The sequence below is a fragment of the Coenobita brevimanus genome, chromosome 71, assembly GCF_032717465.1.
Source record: "Coenobita brevimanus isolate Jiangsu-jjx chromosome 71, ASM3271746v2, whole genome shotgun sequence".
In the NCBI taxonomy this organism is placed as follows: domain Eukaryota; kingdom Metazoa; phylum Arthropoda; class Malacostraca; order Decapoda; family Coenobitidae; genus Coenobita; species Coenobita brevimanus.
In genome coordinates, this window is record NC_137024.1 from 564,474 (window position 1) to 571,437 (window position 6,964).

Below are 6,964 nucleotides of genomic sequence, written 5' to 3' on the forward strand. Positions count from 1 at the left end.
GCAACAGACACGGTTAACTTCTAAGCCTAGCTATATTCTTACCACCGTTAGGCGGCTTTATTCATCTGGGGGAAAAAAGAGTGACTGTGATAAAAACTTCCTGTAAACAAATATAACAACACATTTCCTACACATATGCATAGTGGTTTGTGTTGTACATTTCCCAGAACAGTTGTACACTCGATCAAAAACTCATTACACAGGTGATCGATAGTTTTACACTGAGCGCTGGTGCTTATCGCGTTTCTGCTTTAGACGAATATTTCTGAATTAGCGGTTTACTTCATTTGTTGCAAAAGGTTTTTTCTTCATGTCGTGCTGATTAAATTACTGGTCATGCACAACTGTGACTAGTTACAAAAGAATATTCTCACTGTTTCAAAATGTACAACGGAAGGCTGTTAAGATAGTTTGATCATGTACCAAGATCCCATTTTACAACTTTCAACCCTACGTGAATGCAAGGGTACGGGACAAGTAAGCTACCTCCTTATTATCGTGAAAAGCCCTATTCCCAGAAGCCCACATCAGTTTCAAAGGCATAAACCTCACCGCTGCCTTACCCTGCCATTAACCTGGTTCCAATAACACTGCCCGTCTGACTTAGGTCATATCCTAGAATATTTTAGAGATTTCGTAAAGCTTTTTCTCGGCAGTTCACTCTGTATACGAGTATTTTTGCTGGAGAGAGATGCCATCACGTGGTGGCACCTATATAACTGTGCGGCTCTACTACCCGGATATCCAAAAGTCCTTCAGTTCCCTCCCTATCCCCCAAAACGAGGATGGCGAAGTGTACTAGGACAGCTTCAGCCTGCGGTCCACTGGGTTCACATTTCGGATGAACCTGGGGCTACCACAACTACTACTACCCTACTATTCTGCATATTCTCACCTTTATAAACCTCACGTATGTTACTAATGCAAACTATATCAGTGTTAAAGAACAGACAGATAACACCCAAGAACAGTAAGTGAAGTAAGCAAAATACATCGCTACGGAAAAAAGTGCATCGTTCACTACCGCAAAATGTAGCAAAGACAATGAGATATAGGAGTTAAAGAAAATACGAAGGTAATGTACCGGTATTTACTGTACGATAATTACCTGGGGAGAAGAAATAAGGATATGTGACATTGAGAAAACTGTAACAATGAGAGAAAATGTGAGAATTAATAATAATAATAATAATATTAATAACAACAACAACAATGCGAAATCTAACGCCGTCAAAGTATTACATCACGTGAACCTGCATTGGCGTTCTCATTTTTCGATTATAAAACAAAATTATAGAGCCAAGGGACAGACGGGATATGTTGGCTGGCTAGGAGATGCGAGGGGGTCACGCAGGCAGCAGGCTGAGATGCACGAAACGGTGGGACACACACACACACACACACACACACACACACACACACACACACACACACACACACACACACTCACTCTCTCTCTCTCTCTCTCTTTCTCTTGTAGCACCTCTTCCTTAGCGATGTATTCTGTCCATTACTCTCCAATATTTTTGTATGCAAACTATGTCGATATTAAAATGATTTATGTAAAATCGAGAATGTTAATGAGTTATCCACAAAATAAATCGCTAAGAGGCAGGAGCTACGAAGCCTCGCACTCCAGTTACAGCACAATACCAGTACCACTTTATTTATTTACCTATTTTTGTACGAAAAGGAAAACACAACACAATATGTACCCTTTATATCCTGTCCTTTCTACAAAAACAAATCCAAGTTGCTACAGTGTATTTACTCTAACCTGACAAATATCCTTAACCTCTTTCAGCTCCGTTGATGCCCAAGTGTAGTCAGATTAGAGGGCTGATTTGGCTAGTACCTAAGCAGACTCATTCCTACCATATAAAACTTATCAAATTTCAGGTTCGGTTACGTGTGTTCTAGTTGTGTGAGTGGCCCAGTTGTCAGATGAAAACAAACTGATCATAGAGGCAAGAACTTATACGTTTAAGACTCCACAGCCATGACCGAGATGACCTATGATCGGGCAGAGTCCGCAGCACTTCCTCCTTAGCGATTAATTTTGCTCAGTAAATCTCAGTTTTCTTTTATAAGCTCTTTATATCGTTGTAGCACAGTTTGCATCATCAACATACAAGACGATAGTGCAGTATAATAAGGAAAAAAAATAGCCTAGAAAGATGGGTTACGAAATCACCAAAGCCGCTTAGAATATGACCCGGAGTGGGAGACGTCCTGGCGGGGTGACGTGACAAATACCCACAACCCACGCCACACCACACCACACCACACCATCACAACACCACGTCATCCACACCACGTCATGTCACACCACCACACCACACCACACCACACCACACCACACCACACCATCACAACACCGAGTCATCCACACCACGTCATGTCACACCACCACACCACACCACACCATCACAACACCGAGTCATCCACACCACGTCATGTCACACCACCACACCACACCACACCATCACAACACCACGTCATGTCACACCACCACACCACACCACACCACACCACACCGCCACACCACCCCACATCACACCACAATCGGTAGAGAGGTGGCCTGCAGTCCTAACGGACCCAGGTTCGAATCCCGGCTGGGGCAGGGAACAGTTTAAGGATTTGAATTTCATTAAATCAGGCTTTACTGATCTACCAGAAGACCCGCCGACATGTCGTAAAAATACCCCCGCTAATACCAATACACCAGTCCTGTATGAGACAGCTCTAGCATGTATTCAATATGGACGGTGGGTGTTAGCGCCGAAGTGGTGACATGTAGAGGTTTATGGTATGTAGGAGGACTGCTGGGCCTTGATAGCAGGCTGTGAAGCCTATGCCCAGAGTCGGACACACAAAAAAAAAAAAACTGCTAAAGAATTTAAAAAGGGATCCTAATCATTCTTTTACCATAACCCAAGCCTCCATACCTTAAATAATTTCTCACTGGTTATTTTGTGCATATGTGAAGTGCTTGCCAACTGTCCGAGTGAAAATATATGCATAAACAGGTAATCCAACAGACAACGTGATTTAAGCTCAAAAAAGTTTATGAATACCTGCCCACTGACTCATATTTAGCTCGCACGAACACCGTCTACAGTGAAAGTGTTATGGATCCTACACTAAATTCATAGCTGTGATTTCAAGGTCCTACCCCACACACACACACACACACACACACACACACACACACACACACACACACACACACACACACACACACACACACACACACACACACACACACACACACACACACACACACATATACACACACACACACACACACACAAAACCATTCCCCCTCCCAGCACCCGACACATTATAATGGTATGTGAACATTGTTTCTTGGTAATATAGCCACCTATGCTTGTGAAACTTTTACTTCCTCTCTCTCTCTCTCTCTCTCTCTCTCTCTCTCTCACACACACACACACACACACACACACACACACACACACACACACACACACATTAAGTCTAAGTCTACGATAAGTTTTAAGCCTACCGATTTTCAAAGCCCTACTTGTCACTTTCCTCTGCTGGTTAAAATACTCCTCAGCAAAGAGAAATTTGGTATCTTTCTCTGTCTACAGATGCAAAACTCTGCCTAATATTTCACCTCCTCGACTTGCATTTTCCTTACCTGGCTGATATTCATATGCCGAGAGAGGCTTTGTGAGTGTTATTGTCCATTGATACAAAAGTTCGCCAAATGTTTCACCTCTTCTCCTAGTCACTTTCTTCTACTGGTTAAAATTCCTACGTGGAGCGAGGCTTAGTATGCTTCTGTGCCCACAAACATAATAGTTCGCCTAATTACTTTTTCTACGACTCACTTTCCTCTGCTGGCTAATATTTCTAAGCTGACAGCAGGCTTGGTATGTATCTATGTACATAAATGACTCTGATATGCTTCTTCAAGCCGGAAAGTAACGGACATGCCCTAAATGTGAAACAGACGGGGTGATGTTATAACCTTACATTTGTCCCTTACTCAACCCACCACCGTCATTTAATCAGGTCTGGGAATCACTGTAATCCTGAGTTTATGCTATTGAGGAAGAGGCATTCAAAGCTGCTTCATATTCCGAGAAATGCTGACACCGAGGCATTACACGCACCCAAACCTTCCTGCTGCCACGTATTCCAGGAACCAACACCACCAACCAGGTCACCAGGGCGTCCACTAACACACCACATATATGCAGCCAAAATTATAGCATATTTCACAGGACGGAACTGGGCCACTCCCCCAAGTTGAATACGAAAGCGTGGTTGCATGAAATTCACTAAGCCCTAGTTATGAGGAAGGAATGAGTCTCCCTAATTACTTGTCAAATCAATCCTCCAATATGCGTATCTAAAGAGCAGAAAGGTGTTCGGGACCTTTGTCATGTTACAACATGCTATGGTGAGTCATGCTGTCTTGTACTAATAAGGAAACTTTGTACATACCGTACATGTGCTTTGAACACTATATTTGTGACCTTCTTATCACAGAAGCCTCCCCTGTTAACTTTTTTTTTTTTAGTCCAATGCTGACGACTTGCAATATTTGTCCCTTCCATGGAAAAATGAACAGAATGAAGCCAAAATGAAATACACTAACTTCGAGCCGCCTGAACACAATGTATTTGGAAGAATCGAGATAATAAAAAGTGAAAAAATAGGCAGAGGAAGACAATTCCAGAGTTGGCCAGTTGTATACACGAACATGCATTCGAGAGATGCGAGATCATTACTGGCCTTCGCTGAAGTGAAGCACCTTGCGGCGAAATTCATTAAGGTGTAACTGACTGACTGGGCAACATTTAGAAACTTTATATCTGAATGTGATATCCCTAGTGAATCAAAACAGAAATGGTGGGTATTAATGCCCAAGTGCTAGGTGACGTATGAGGGATGCAGACGTGGATCCTTTTGTGTGCCGTAGGTAGATTAGCTACTGGAACTTGAGGATGGGCTTTCTGGTCTATGCCCAGAGACAGATAAAAAAATATATATATATTTACTGCAATTTAAAGCCAGTGAAGAGTAGGCCACCTTCAGATTGTTTGGCATGTGCTGCAAATGAAGAAACTGACTAAGAAAGCGTAGACCTATGTGAAAGAGGTAGAGGGAGAGAGGAGGATGACTGAGGACGACCAACGACTGGATAGAGAGGTATAATTATGAATGAGGATAATGCAAGATGAAGGAAGAGCCCCCTGATGGAGGAGGACAGAAAGACGTAGAATTTGTTTCGTAGCCATCTCCTCTGCAATTATGGCGTCAGGCTATAAACAGACACATACCGAAGATGGAAAATTGTTACATCCCACCTTTCGGCTCGTTACCCATTTCCTAAGGCTTTCTAATCTCCATTACCCATATTTTACACATATTTTATATCGGCCTAGTTATGAGCTACATGAGCAGAAAAAGAAAAACAACTGATATACAATGAAAAAAGTTTGCCGATTGGGAGAAAAACTGGCTTGCTGAACACATATCTTACTTCTTTCCTTGAATTGCTGAAAAGGTAAGAATTATAACAAATGTCCATCCATCCATTGCCAGACGCCATGTATCCCAAACGGGGTGGTCAAAGGCTTAGAGTTAATTGTTTTACAGGGAGGGGCACTAATCCTCCACCAACCCCACTTGACACGCAGGGATGCCAACAGCATCTGGTGTTCCCAGGCGGTCACCCATCCAAGTACTAACCAGATCCAACGTTGCTTAACTTCGCTGATCGGACGGGAAGCGGTGTACTCAACGTGGTATGGCCGTTAGCGGTATGGCCGATAATTATTTCTCATCTATAACTTCCTGAAACAACGGTCGATGAAAAAAAATATAGTATATGTACGTCAATATTCAAATTAAATACAAAGATTAGAAAGCAATGTACAGTCTAGAGTACCAAGACAGCAAAAGTGAAACCAGTTATTAATGTGTACTGTATTAGAAGGAAGAAAAAGTGATGTGCTTAGTAGTTAACTCGGAACAAAAGACCCTCTAAACACTTAGCCTAATTCTATTACTTCCCAACAAGAAATCATATTTTCCAATACATTTAGATGCATTTACACCCAGTCTTGATATCCACTGTCAAATACAAATAGGACCCACTTCTAGGTAATTACCCAACGTTAAAAACCAATCAGGCTACCGAAATATAAAGAAAAATAAAACACGCCAAATCTGTGTCGCGGTGTGTCAGATGCGAAGTGTGGGTGGGGCAGGCTAGAGACCAAATTCAGAGACATGTTTACGACCAACTCCCTCTCGTAACCCGGTTTTATTCTTGCAGGAAGGACAAGGATAGCGTAGAATATTCCCATATCTCTTATTCTTCCTATGAATCAAAATCCGAGTTACGAGAAGAAACAGACTGCAAGTTTGTTTGTGAAATCGGAACTAGGGCAGACGGGGCGGCCTATTACGAGAAGTTGGTCATTCCCGTCTGCTCTTCCTGTCTCGCCCCGCCCGGCATCCCCTCCCCTTTCCCTCGTCCCCGCTGCCTAACATAGCCTACCGGAATTTGATGTTGATGTCCTGCCTTGACGCCTTGATCTTCTCTATGGCGCCCTGTAGATATCGTTCGTATTGTTTCATCTCATCAGCACTCGCCTTCATCCTGACAGACTGCTTTTATACTTCTACTAGCTTTTTATTTTCTTCATATAGGCTCTTCTTTCAGCTTTGTAATTTCTTCATATAGCTAGGCCCTTCTACTGGCTTTATATTTTCTTCGGAGGCTCTCCTATGTTCATATAGGCTCTTCTATTAGCTCTCTATTTTCTCCATATAGGCTCTTCTACTAGCTTTAATTTTCTTCATACAGGCTCTTCTACTAGCTTTCTATTTTCTTCATATAGGCTCCTCTACTAGCTTTATATTTTCTTCATATAGGCTCTTCTGCCAGCTTAAAGCTTTATAATTTCTTCACATAGGT

The 6,964-nt window shown here is 42.4% G+C and overlaps 1 non-coding gene across 1 annotated transcript; it reads right to left on the bottom strand.

Annotated features, from left to right (window-relative positions):
• Positions 1 to 5,681: 5,681 nt before the first annotated feature.
• On the bottom strand, positions 5,682 to 5,800 carry LOC145406959 (5S ribosomal RNA). The gene has a single exon (XR_013898626.1). It is a non-coding gene; the product is annotated as a 5S ribosomal RNA (ribosomal RNA).
• Positions 5,801 to 6,964: the final 1,164 nt, after the last annotated feature.